We start from the raw sequence: 14,451 nt of genomic DNA on the forward strand, positions 1-14,451 counted from the left end.
GGTGATACAACAACGGAGAGTCACTTCTTTAGACACACTGGCACCCAACAAGGCTGGAAAAAGCCCCCAACACTCACAATAGCATCAGCATATGCACATAGCAAGAGTCAGGTTTCATGGTACAACGGGATTTTGAAATTTTCTGGTTTTAACCCATAGTTCAAAAGAACTACAGGATGTGAAGTCATCTGCACCTAGGCACCTAGACAGGATGTGAACTGCACACCTGTACACACAGCCTGTGAAGAATTGCTAAGCATCAAGCAGACTCAAGTTTTTGTTTAAAAGCCAAAGAGAAAATACAAAAAGCTTGAGCACAATCAAGCAACAAGTGTTTTTCAAAAAAACAGAATATGAATCCTTTCTTGAGCAGTAGATTATAATTTTGTATGTATAAATCATATATTCAATTGTTCAGGTGTTTTCTGAGATTCATATTGAGTCACATACCAACATGCAATCAAACAAAGTTTAAAAAAAAAAAATCTAATTTTTAAATATGATATGAAATGCACAACAGCTCCCAAGGAGAATGCCACGATGTAAGCAGAACACCCACATAACTTCTTTTTTTTCCATGTGCACAGAGACCTATGATTAAAGTCTGAGCTCCCATGGTTTTGATGCATACAAATATGCGTTACACACACAGTCCCAGCAGGCACTCATTATGCAGTCACAGCAAAGGAACAGTAAATGCCTCACTGAATAAGAAGGAAGGAGGAGATTTTTCACCAGTTCTGTTGAAAGGCAACAACAACTTAGAGAAAAAAGGAATTAGTCCATATCCCCTTTTCACCCACAATCTGGGATGAAACAGTTTACTGATATAAATAACTAAAACAGTACTTCAGCTAAATATTGTTTCCGGAAGGTATAAGACCCAAAAATTCCTTAGCATTGAAAGAGTAACTAAGCAAGTATACAAGATTAACTAGGCAATGTAAAACCTGAGTAAATTATTAATTTAAATTAAGCCAGAAATAACAACCTGCCCTTTAATATTTTGGGGATCAATGATACCTGTTCAATTACTCAGATGCACAGTCACTGAAAGCAACAGTTACTCCAGGAGATATGGTCTAGTTCTTTACAGTATTTTTGTTCCATGGTGGATGTCAATTAACCCGTCAGTTTCAGATATATTAAATAATACAGATTAACATTCAAAGTAGTCTAAAAAAGACATTGCAGTGATTTACTATAGTTAGGACTGTAAATCACACTTTAGTATCCACAGGCAAACCCTTCTGATGTAAGTGAATGTCATTTATCTATACCTGAGGGAAGAATTTATTTTTAAGAATGCAAATGCTGGTTACATATTTAAATTAATGAAGCATGTGATGTAGGTCAAGGACGAACTGGAGGGAATTTTTTTTAGTAGTTTTAATGCCATCTGCAGCAGTTTTCACACATTCTTAAATTAGTCTGTAGGCATTTTGAAGGTTAAAGAACAGTGAACTTTGAGAACATAATCATGAAGTTCAATGTGAAGAACAACTTAAATCATATGCTGGAAAGGTGGCATTTCAATTTTGCCAGAGGCAAGGTAGAAAGCTTGCAAACAACTGTGTTAAATGGAAACTTGATACATAAAAATACGTGTAAGAAAGAAATAGTAGGACTGAAGCTGTGAAGACTACACATTTCTCATACTTCTTTCCTTCAGTGTCTCTCCTACTCAAGCTTTACAACCTAAGGAGTCAAACACAAAGAGTGCGGGGAGTGGTATTTTGAAAGTATATACCTGGAAGATCAAATGCTTCTCAGCACATCAGGAATGTCATCTACACTTATTATTACACACTGACTATTTCATATGCTCTTCCACTTCTATCTTAACACTACTAGAGGTTCATAGGTGTGACTAAGACAAATACTCCCACAGAAAAACAGCAGCTAGAATTGCCCTGCTGGGTCATTGAGCCAAATTCTGAAACTCCAGCTACTAAGTTTTAGACTGGTAAAAGGCCAGGCTTCAGCTCAGCTTATATTCAGTGTACAGCCAGTGTGGTGACACCATAGGTGCCTACACTAAAGTATGTACCCTAAACACGGGCACTAAGTCAAGCATTTAAATAACTTCACTGGCAGTTTTAGGATAACATTTTCAACAGATGCAGAGAGGTAGAAAATATCTAGCATTTCTCTTTCCCCTCTAGCCTTTTCTTCCTTGTAGTGGTTGAAATTTTACCACTTTGTTGCTAACAGGATTTGCACAGCCACTGTTGCAGCTAAGGTCTAAGGCAAAAAAACTACCAGCCATGAGAACTGTGGGCTTTGGCAGACTATTGTCGATGGTTTAAATTTTCTGTTGAGGATTAAACTCAAGTCTTCCTCTTATTAAAAATAATATTGCAGAATTATTTCCTATTTTCAGCAGTATAAATGCAGAACTATTTTGTATCATCAGCTACTACTGATCTGTCTTGCTAAATGCACTCCTTTCTGCACCTTACCTTTCCTAGTGCTGGAAAAACCACACCACAACTGTGGAGCACCTTGAGTTGTAAAGAACCTTTGGAGGTCATTAAGTCAGAACACCCTGCTCCAAACAGGGCTAGGCTGGGTTGATCAGGGCCTGTCCAGGTGAGCTTTGAGTAACTCAAAGAGCAGAGAATCCACGACCTCTCCAGACAACCTGTGCTGCAGTTCCCTGTTGTGAATTTTGGGGGTTTTCCCACCAAGTTTAATAAGAACCTTCCTTGATGCTAATTGTCACAAATTATTATTAAAATAAGGAATCTGAAAAGCTTGTTTTGATCAAACATAGAAAAAACTTCTGAATTATTTTGCTCAGTTAGGAGAAAAATGCTTAAAACAATTTAAGTCCCTTAAAAATTACTAATAAAACCCATTCTTACCACTTTGGAGTGAAACTGGAGAGAAGGGGATGCAGCATCAGCAAATTATCCACCGAGTCTAGGTTGCTTTATTCGCTGTGGAAGTACTGATTTCACTGCCATATTTGAAGAAAAGTTCTTTACTATATGTGCTTTTACAAATATGGAGCCTAAGTAGCATCAGTGCCTTGCATAGATTCCCACCAAAATAGAAGCCCTGTTGATGCTCTGCAGGTTTTGCAAGGTAACATCACATCCATTCATCTCGCCTCAGACAACTTGCTGGTCACTTTCCAACATTCCAAATTTCCTTTGAGCCATTTACAGAGGTCAAAGGTGGCTGTATTATGCCAAAAGCACTGTATTTTCACATTAAGAAAAGTCTCTCTCCAGACACTGTGACTGGTACATAAGTGATGTACTAGAAGTGCCTTACTAGTCTGTTACAAGCACTTGTGTACTTGCAATCCAGTAGCTACTTCAGATAATTTATTAAGACAATACCAAACAGATTCTGTCTCTCTTTCCACAGAAACATCTAAACTTCAAATTTTGAATTTAAATGCTAAGACTTACCAGCTCATGATCTGCAAATCACAATGACAGAGATGCTTTAAAATGATTTTATTAAAGTACATTTTACAAGATAGCCCACTTTGATTTGTGAGACAGGTAACCTAAAAAGTGCTTTCTGTGTTTCCAAAGGATGTAAAACAAGATGATTTTCATTCTTTGATGCTGTCACAAAGAACATAAAGAAAATGCCAGCAATATACTATAATTAAACAAATATGAGCAAGTAAATCTCAATAGTGAGTTGTATAAGACCAACAGTATTTCCTTGTTGCTGCAGTTATAACTTCTAGCAAGGTCACCATTCATCACCTGAAGGTCTCTCCAATAAGAATCTCAGCCACCAAATTATTAAAACACTGTACCTCCTTTTCATACAGTATGAGGGTAATGAGAGCAGTATCAGTCACTGTTTCCTTTTTACCCTTACAGACACAAACAGCACTGGAAGCACCAGTCAGATTTAGACCACATGTTGATTCCACAACTGCCACCAACAAATACTTCCTTATAAAACCCCTAACATTAACTTGCTGCTATGAGCAGCTCCAGATCGTCGACTGTGGGCCATATGTGCAGGATGTGCTAATACTAAAAAACCCCTCAAATTAGTCTGTTGAACCAGCAAGTTTTGATCACTATTACAGCTGGATCCTTATGTGCTTAATTAGCTTCACAGATTCAACATTTGCACATTACAGAAGATTCCTTCATAGAAAAAACAACAAAAAAAAAGGTCACAGAACAATTATGTTTGTTTGTTGGGGCTTTTTACTGCTGGACTCGTCAGATTTTCTTTTTCTTGTTTTCAGGTAAGTCTACTGTGTTTGTGCAGATTATTTTTAATAATTGGGTAAGCAATCACAAGAATTTGTTAAACTTTTAATAATGTGACACAACATCTCATGTTACAAATGCTACACACAATTATACTGGTGGATGGCAACACACATCACTGCTCAATGAGTTATTTACAACAGGCCAGACAGTGTCTCAAGGGTGCATCACTTGAGGAGCCAGACCAGACAGACTCACTGTGTCTGATCAGGAGCCTTCACGCAGGTATACCACTCTCACAGTTCAGTTCCAAAGACGGGACAAGAAAAAGGCAGAAGCACAGACCACAAAAGCACAGCTTTGCTTCCTTGGAAATGCACGTAACAAGCAAATTCTCCTTAAAACCCCCACAGCCTTATGTGACTGAGGCACTGCATTTGGAAGATGCACCCTAAGACCTTCTTTCCCAAGCCCCCTGCATTAGCACCTCCCTCGGGATAAAAGGCTCATCACTTCTGGAATAAAGCCACTTGTCTTCCAGTTTCTATCTGTATATTAGGATAGATCATCTCTGACCTACTAGGAGTGTTGAAAATATGTTCATTAATGCTTATACGACAGTTTCATAATTAGGTTTTGAAGGATATCTAAGGACTGTGAAAGATAACATCATTTTTCAGTTAGACCTAATTTCTGTTATCTCCTTTCTTGTGATTAGTCACCAGGTTCTAGCTCCAGAACTGTTCTGCCAAGCCCTGCTGTCTACTGTTTTGCTCTGTGTTTCAAAATAATCCACGTCAGCTCAGGTCTAGACTGCCACCATCAGCATTGCTACATACCCCATGAGGCAGCTACAGCAATGATTTATTATTCAATGACAACAATGTAGTAGAAGTGCTGGCATTATGTTTCTTCATATATATTAAGAGTTCAATAAAACAATCTGCTGAAGATATTTTTGTTTCTCTGATGTACAATGACATTCTCTACAGATAATAGCGCAGATCACACAGTAGTATGAATCTCAGGAGGAAACTAGTATGCTTTATTTCAAACCTGTCAACGTTTTTCATGTATCTTCAAAGAAATTATTCATTGCACTTTCCTCCCACATATTCTCCAAATTAAATATGCTTAATATAGGAAATACATTCTAAAGGCTTTGAAAACAAAAAAATGCAAGTATTAATAAAGTCAGAAAAGCATGTTAAGTTTTCTCACATCTCTGTACTTCTTCTTTCACTTTGCACAACACAGTGTGCTAAGCTAAGGACATCATTCCAATGCAGATACATAAACATTTGCATACAGTGACATAAAAACAGTTTCCCAGTGATTCTGAAAAAAATAAATGCAAACTCAGGGCTCATTATTAACAATCTGAAGATTACTAATTAATGATTATACTTGCAAAGAGTGATGTTTTAAAACAAACAGCTACAGTCATAATTAATACTAATAGAAAGTATACTGATGAATCGATCATTTGTTGCTCTTCTATATTGGCTAAAAATTGGTGTGTTGCAGAATTACAGTTTGGAGTGGGGAAGCGTCCACTCTGTCAAAATACATCAGTACTCAGCAGCTATTTGTTTATTCTCTTGTTTCTGAAGCTGCAGAGAAAATTACCACCTGTATGTGGTAACTGGCAATTAAAAACAAACAAGGAAACAAATTAGCTAAAGTAACTGCTACCTTACTAAAATGGAAGCAGGCATTTAACAAAACATACAGAATAGAACTACAGCAACAAGTTCCTTCAGATGTCCAGTTTCTTTGTGCAGAACATACAGTATGGATGATGATGTTTCTGGTAGCTTGTGGTGTATTGTACAACCATTATAAACAGTGACACAATATGTCATAGACAATAAATAAGTAAATACTGTAGTGGCTTTACAGTCCTGCTCTCTCTCATCAACATGATTCCATAGTTCCTGAGGTTAAAAACTGTTATGGCTTTAGATTTTAAGCACTCAGAATAGAAATAATTTATATGTGGGAATCTAAAGTTGCAAAACTTTATTACGCTGCACTTGCGCGGTGCCATTTTCATGGGCGGTAACAACACTGGAGGCTCTACTGTTTCCAACACTGCCAAAACTGATACATCAGGCTTCAAGAAGGTTTAAATATTTATATCCAGAACTGTTATTTTCAGGCTTTGCACAGATTTAACTGCATTTAGTTTTAACTCTGGTAATTTCTGTGCACACTTTAAATTCAAGTATGTCAGATGTTTAAATGCCACAGAGGATTATTATTACTTATTTACTTATATAAATCCATTCCTTATGTATGCAGATGTTACCAAGGAAGTAGAGAAAAGACATTTCCAGAGGAGGTAACACCTCCTTTCTGATGAGACTCCTAGCAGGAGACTTGTTGATTCTGAGTTCTGTATATGACCAACTTACTAATTTCACAAACTTATATCTGCATTCTCATCAATGAACATATAAATTAAAAAGGTTCAATTTTTATAGGCTAAACTTATGTAATCATGTTTTTAAATGTCAGCTTTTCTTTGAATGTTTGCAAGTCAAAACAATTTAGGACACTATACTATAAATTGTTAGTTGTTATATAGAGGCAAAAAACACAGAACTGTTAGCAAAACCCCCCAAAGTGATAAAATAAAAAAACAAACGAAAAAGTCACAGTCACAGATTGGTTGGGGTTGGAAGGTGGTCCAACCTCCCTGTTAAAGCATGGTCACCCAGAGCAGGTTGCACGGGGTCACATCCAGACAGGTTTTGAATATCTCCAGAGAAAGAGACTCCACAACCTCCCTGGGAAGTCTGTTCCAGTGCTTGGTCACCCTCACAGTAAAGCATGATAGCAAAGAACACAATTCACACAGAATGTAAAAGGGAACGTGAACAAATTAATCACAAAGTTTAAACTTGAGTATAAATATGAACTTAGTCCTACAAAATACCAAACCTAATAAACTTAGCTTTAAAAAAACCCCTCCCATTCGTAAAAAACATGAACTTTAAGAAATTACTGAATAATGTAACAAGGTGAAAAAAGAAAAGTGACAAAATAAAGGAAGCAGAGATACTGAACTTAGTACCACTGCAGCATTTGAGCTTACATTTTATAGAAGCCTTACAAACTAACTTCACAGGGCACTACCAGCACTACATTTCCGGACATGCTCAAGTTAGCACCAAACCTTGAATTCTCTATTTGAAAAGAACACTTTGATCATCCCATTCCAGATTTATCATTTTGGCTACACTGTCCAGACATCCTCTTTCTTTAAAATAACCTGTAGGACTGGGCAGTGGATATTATGTTGCCTTTCAACTAAACTTCTACTCTCATTAAAACACTGAAGATTCACAACACCTCTTTATCCAGAAAATTCTGCTACTGTTTTGCTGTCATATATGTCAGAGATACAAGGGTTCTTCTACTTCTAATGAAAATAGCTTTTCTCTTTTTTCCTCGTGATTAAATCACTACTGCCCTCTACTCCGAAGAACTGGCATCCTTCCTTCACTCTGAGTATGAAGAAAATACATTTATTGAATGATTACACAGTGTAGTCCTCCCATAACATTATGTGGCTTTTCAGACCATTAGAATAAATTATTTTTCCTTAATCTTAGCATGTTTGAGGAGCAGGACTTACAGCTACTCCACAGGTGTTTGAACTTACAGGGTAATGAAACAATGCAGGAGCTGCAGAAGAGTTGTGGTGCTGGTAGTAAAGAAGGACTATGATTGTGATGCCTTTTCCTGGTCTTAAAATCAAGAGGCATACACAGTTAGAAGGGGAAAAGGGATTTTACCTTGGTATTTATTTTTAAGGATCCTTAGGTGTACACGTCCAGGTCATGTGCATCGAGATGTACCCCACCGAGTCTTTCCCTGTGTCTCTGTGTCTCTCCTCCTCGTGTCTCCCCCAACATTGGGTATAACATTATAGGCTTTACTAATTAGCATATCTATCAAAGATTCCCCAATGAGAGGCTCAAGTGAGCCCCCCTCCCCAAGGAAATTTCCCCTGGATGGTTCTATCTTGGTTTACAGAATGTGTTCTGGAGAGGACCTTGGGCTCTGGGGCACACTGATCCCTAGCTAGGAAGCTTCTAAAATGTTTAGTCTCTTAGCTTGACAAACAGGTCCAAGAATGTAGGCAAAAAGCACTGGGAATACAGAAGCTGTAAAAAGGTATAACAGGGGTATACAAGAAAAGGCAAAAATCTTCATGGCATCAATTGGAGCTGGGAGTAGGAAACCAAATTAGATCTAAGTGAAGCACACAGTAACATGAAGTTCTACACAGACAGTTCTTGGTTACCGAAATATACGGCTGTGCCACAGCCTATTGCACTGCACAAGGCGTCAGCGTCCTCCCTCCCTTTAATGCAAAGAAATTCAATTACCCACAGGAGATACTTTCAAGTTGATTTTTCAAGTAAATTATAGTGCAGGCTACGAAAATAATTTGTTGTCCCTGTTCTAACCATCGCTGCTTCTACCCTAGAACGGAACCAGCGCTGTCTGCGAGGAGCGGCACAAGGAAGGAGGCGAGCAGCGCTCGCCCTGGCACAGCCACCTGCGGGATCAGCCCCTGGCACAGCTCGGGAATGTTCCCGGGCTCCGGGCGCCACCCAGCTGGGCAACCGCGACAGCGGCCACAGCGAGCCAGCAAAAACCCTCTTGGAACAGCTCACCCAGCCATAACAAAGGAAGAAAGCATATTAAACTTCGAAGAGAAAAAAACTCATCTAAGAGATGTATGTTAAACTTCATTTTGTGAGAGGATACAATGTATTTTATACAGTTTATCCACAATGAAGGGGATATAAGCTCTCAATTCAAAACTATGTTCTGATTTTGGACAAAACAGACCTATATTATATTTTTATTTCTGCTTGATGATGTACTGGAAATGAGGTTCGTTTGACATGTTTATTAATGATTAAAACACAATATGGAGTACTCCAGTGTACATTTAGATTAACACGGTAGGAATAACTGAGAGCAGACTGCTTTCTCTTTGCAAGTATACCTAAAGAAAGGTAACCCTTCACCTAAGTAGTAACATGTGATTAAAATATTCTGTATTTGCTAATGGGGACAATAAGGAGGTGGAAATCAAGACAGACAATTAAGAAAGCAATTAAGTCCAATATATTAAAAAAAGAATCCTTAAAACAAAGAAATAAAAAATACAGAGAAAATATGAGATGGTGTACTTCAAGATATGACCTAAAATTCAACATATATAAAACCAATAATCACAAACAGATAGAATGGTTATTACTGCAGTGAAACTCACAAAACTTATTCTGTAATATACACATGAGCTTATTAGGAAGAGCAAGTCAGAAGCTAACTATTTTTAAATCTTACATAGAATGCTAAAACCAGTTTTAATCATCACACATCAAACCAATCAGTTCTAGATTTGACTTTTATACATTTCTCTAATCATCACAATCATAAACATGCCCAGCAATTCTATACAGACATCTATATGCATATCTGTTCTGTAAGTTTCCCCTTTATCACAAATATTTTTAGACAGCAAGAACAGAAAAACAACCTGTATCAGCTAGAACCAACATCTTTCCTTAATTTTTTATTAATTTTCTTCCCAGTAATATAACAAATCATAATTGGTACCTGCTCTGAAACAGACTATACACTAATATTCCAAATCAACCAAACAAAATGACCTCAAAACCCCCTAAAACACAAGTAAAAAAACCTTCCCACCAAAAAGCCAAGAAGAAACAGAACTAAACTGACCCCTGATGTGGAAGCACTTCTCTCAGGGAAAACAGCTCAGAGAGGAAGATAATTCAGAGGAAAACTGCATTTTCCATTTCTATTAGTGTTTTATCAATAGTCAAAAAGTAATGTTTTAGTCATAAAAGAACATACAGGACCAGTTAGAAAATGCAATTTCTTCTGAACATGAATTCTTTTCCTTACAGTTCTTGTCAGGAATATCTTTTGTGGTTAATTCAAAATGGTGAGGGCAGTTCATTTTCTCTTCTTTAAGTGTCTCCTGATTAGATGGAATGAAAAGGTACTTAGCCAAACACAGTAGAATTTGTTGAAGAATTCCCAAGCATTTTAACTGTCATATAAAGTAGATTTTATTAAGGAACAAAGGAAGTCATTAATATTTTAGTTTAGTAGTGCAAACTTTCTATTACTTACCTATTAGAAATAGCTCTACACGATTTTTTTAAAACTTGCAGTAACACCTTGCATCTGAAAACAGATTAAACCCCCAAATAATTATAAACCTAGACAGACAGCATCAATTAGATGAAGTAAAGATACCTACTCCCTTTATAGCAGGAGTGCAGATTAATTTTAAAAAAGTTTTCAGCATTTCTGAGGGCATGAACCCTGGTTGTGGACTCATGGCCATAAAAAGGTGTTCATCAGTCTTATCTTTAAAAGTGTTTTATGCAGCCACATACTGCAGAGTTGCCTGTGGATTGGACATAATAATCAGCAGGGGAAGGAGAGCTCATTACTACAAGCTCTCCTTCCCCTGCAGATTACCTCAGCATGAAGCCATGTATCTCAATCAAAAAAGATTGCTACGGAGAGCTACACAAGATGTTTCTAAATCAGCTAGCTTGGGGCTCAGCCTGTAGCTGCAACCTTCTTTTAACCTTCAGAAAAGCAGAAGGACCAGGATGGTCTCTGAATATTAGCCATCTATAAGTTTAGAAATAAGTCACTTAGCAGATAAAAGTCAGCAGCAGACCTGCCCTGTCTCATGCTCACACAACTGATGCCCAGTGCAAATACAAGGAAAATTCAGCACCAAGATCTAATGTAAAAAGGACAAGGCAGGACAGTGCATGTGTTGGGGGCAGTGGGGGCCTAGGGGTGTCTAGCACATTGCAGAGTACTGAGAAGAATACTTAACATTTTGGCCTGTTGTATATACCTCTTATTTAAAACACTTCTCAGACACAAAAAAACTTTGCTGTAAGTCACCAACAATCTATGACTATTCATAATGCCCAAATTTTTGACAAGGCTAGTGATGTCAGTGATGTGTTACAAACCAGAAATATGCTCTACTTGCAGGGTGTGGGGGGCAAGGTGTGTGTAAAAAAAAAAAAAAAAAAGAGCCAAAGATCCACATTTTCTGAGACTTGTTCAGAAAACACAGTGTTGCAAAAAATCTGAGAATAAGAGAATCATCTAAAGAAACTAGAGATATGTTCACTGAACCAAACGTAAGACAGTCATAATTTCTTATGATATGTACAGAGAAAAATGGAACAGCATGGCAAAATGTAAGTATTATGCAATATTTCAACCATAATATTAGAATTAGAGACAGAATAAAATTAAGGCAAAGGGGGCAAAATGTAGAAGGCTGGTAGAAGTCCTTATGATGGAATTACTGACAAAAGAATACAGTTGCAGCATCACATTTCACATTGTTTGATGTTCTAAAATGCAGTAAAAGGCAATTTCTGTTCAAATGCCAACACAGTACAGATTGTCATGAATTTCTACTATTAAATAGCGACCATTCAATACAAATAATTGTACTGAATTGTATTTCATGGGTTATTAACAGCTGAAATTTCAGTTTTGACCCCCAGTTTCCTGGAACATACTGCACCACATCTGTCCCCACTTTGGAAAGGAACTGCAGCTGATCAAGTCCCTTGACCGGATTTTGACACAAGATATCCCAGCCCCTATTGCTGTGTACTGACCCCTGTAAAATCAGCTACTGAGTGAATGTGACAAGGAACACAGCAATGCTTGCCTATCTAGATGAGATCAGACCTGAGTCCTTATAAATGATGTACCAGGCATTGTTTTAGCTCCAGAGAAAGCAGTAACACTTTCTGTAATGGGAATTATGTAGTCTTTGTTCTATCAAAATTAAATTTAGGGAGACCCTAAGAAAAGCTAAGATAGAGGCAACGAAATGAAGTAGATGTTACAGAAGTACAGACACAGGTTGCAGAACTTCCTGTTGCTGAGATGTGAGGTACTGCACCAAGAGGAGATAAATTGGGATTGGTGTTAGCATGTGAAAGCCACAGTGAACAGAAAACAGTAAAGTGCATCTAAGATGCCAAACATAAACTGATCATCTGCTAAGATCAGAATGAATTTTCTTTTTCATATTCACTGCTGTACACTTTGAATGATTATCTTCAATCCTGAGAAAACCTGCTAAAGTCCCTTTACCACTCATCACACAGAAGGCTAAGCAATACACAAGGATTGCTAATTGCAAGGCCTTATTTACATGCTGCTAGAAATTGTTAAATCTTCTGGTGAGTGCTCCAATATATAGTACAAGGTTTCTACAAACCAAGTAAGACAGTTTTGTGACAGGGGATTCTCAACATAATATTTATTCACCTTTGGTAGTAGCACACATTTTCTGATATTTGTATTTTATTTAGAATTGTTAGACTTGAGATTTTAAGTACCCTGGAGATTTTTCCTTAGATCAAGAAAGAAAACCCCTATTTTATTTAGGTGATGAAACACATGATACAAAATCACGCTATAAGGTACCTGAATGTAAAACAAAGCTGCTTCCAGAACATGAGAACATTCTGGCCTATATTTTCCCCAAAATAAATAATCCCCACATAAAATACAATTATACAGTGGAAAAATACCAAAAGCAAATCCCAAACCCCCCATGAAAGCTCATTACTCACTTGCAACTCTAAACAGATTCAACAGGTTCTTGTACTAACCTTGCACATCTAGTAAGACCAAAACAGCTTAAAATAAAAAAAGCATTTAAAGTAATAACCCTGTAAAAATGAATTTAAATTCACATCATCTATTAATTTCTCTTCCTAATATGATGTTATATGAACGACTGGAATGACTCCATCTGGAACATTTTGAACAAGATACTGGAAGTACCCAAGGGAAAAGAGGGATAATGAACCAGAAATTTCAGAAAATGGTAATAAGTAAAACTAGGTAACAGTGAAATTCTATCAGCCATAAAATACTTCAGAATACACAACATTCACTGAAGGTATTTAAAGCATATGCCAAAACTGTCTCTCATAAAAGCTATGTGAAGGGCTTATCATCAGAAAAGGATCGCTTAACCCTGCAGTTACAGAACACTGCGATTACTTATAAGGTTTTACCAATAAATACCCATTATTCACAAAGTCAGAGACCTGGACCAAAAAAAAGCCATAATTAATCTTACCTTTCACCATATGAAGTTCCTCTGCTTTTCTTAAGTATAGGATCTGCCCATCTCTCTTTCTCAGTGTCTTTCCAGCAGTTAAGAAACGTGGTTCAACAGAGCAAAAGACAAAACAAAGGTCATCATTACTTTTCCCCTTTGTAAATACTACCATTTTTTTTCTTTTCCTTCTCTACCACTTTTCTTTTGTTCTCTTGTGTGTCTCTCCTAACTCACTCCTTTTGGACAACATTCTCTCCTCCCTTTCTTTCTCTTAAATGCTGCGTGCATGGCAAAGCTCCCCAAATACTTGTTGTACTTACAGCCTTCGTCTAAAAGATATGGGTCTACAGGAGAGATGACTCTCTTGTGATTTTTATTTGGACACACTTTTTTTAATCTTTTATACCTGCAGAAATTCAGGCAGGACTCAACTCTTCAACTTGCTGTGTCAGTAGCCATTTTTAGTATCACTGTCTGCCTTAATGAGGTCACTTTCATTTGTATACGATGGAAATTACCTTCTACAAACACGTGTTCACTGATATAAAATATATATAGGTTGCCCATTAAAACTGAACACAAACAGCGGGACTATACATCTATTCTAACTCTCTCCCTTTCCAAATTATCCTTTCCTGAAAGGTCTCTGAATTTTACTGTGCTCACTAGGCCCTCACACGTTGCTCCCTGTTGCCAGGGGTCACAAAACCTGTCGCCAAGCAGTAACTGCGTTGTTTAAAACGTTTGTATTAGAAAGATAAACCCTTGATGCAAAACACGCAATTGAACGGCAACAGGATACAGGTGAGACTGTCCTCAGAGAGTAGGGCTGGATGGGAGCACTTTGGGAAATTCTGCCCCAAACAACCTAGTGGCCAAAGAAAGCAGGGAGGTGAGAGACACGGAATTTTCACGCGCTAAATGACTTTAAGCTATGACCAGAGGCGCGAGAGCCCTGCACCGCCCGGCCGCAGAGCCGGACAAGTACCCCCGAGGTGCTGCGAACGCCGTGCTCCCGGAGCAGGATGGCACCAAGCCCTGCGCCCAAGCCTGGCAGCACCGCAC

At 37.8% G+C, this 14,451-nt stretch overlaps 1 long non-coding RNA gene across 2 annotated transcripts in view; it reads right to left on the reverse strand.

The window, feature by feature from the left end:
• Positions 1 to 13,480, reverse strand: part of LOC108447469 — a 113,190-nt gene extending 99,710 nt beyond the window's left edge. For both annotated transcript variants that reach the window (XR_001863049.1, XR_001863050.1), the window contains exon 1: positions 13,405 to 13,480. This is a non-coding gene — a long non-coding RNA (uncharacterized LOC108447469). The remainder of the gene's footprint in view (positions 1 to 13,404) is intronic.
• Positions 13,481 to 14,451: the final 971 nt, after the last annotated feature.

Source organism: Corvus brachyrhynchos, unplaced genomic scaffold (assembly GCF_000691975.1).
Source record: "Corvus brachyrhynchos isolate BGI_N302 unplaced genomic scaffold, ASM69197v1 scaffold346, whole genome shotgun sequence".
Taxonomy (NCBI): Eukaryota; Metazoa; Chordata; class Aves; order Passeriformes; family Corvidae; genus Corvus; species Corvus brachyrhynchos.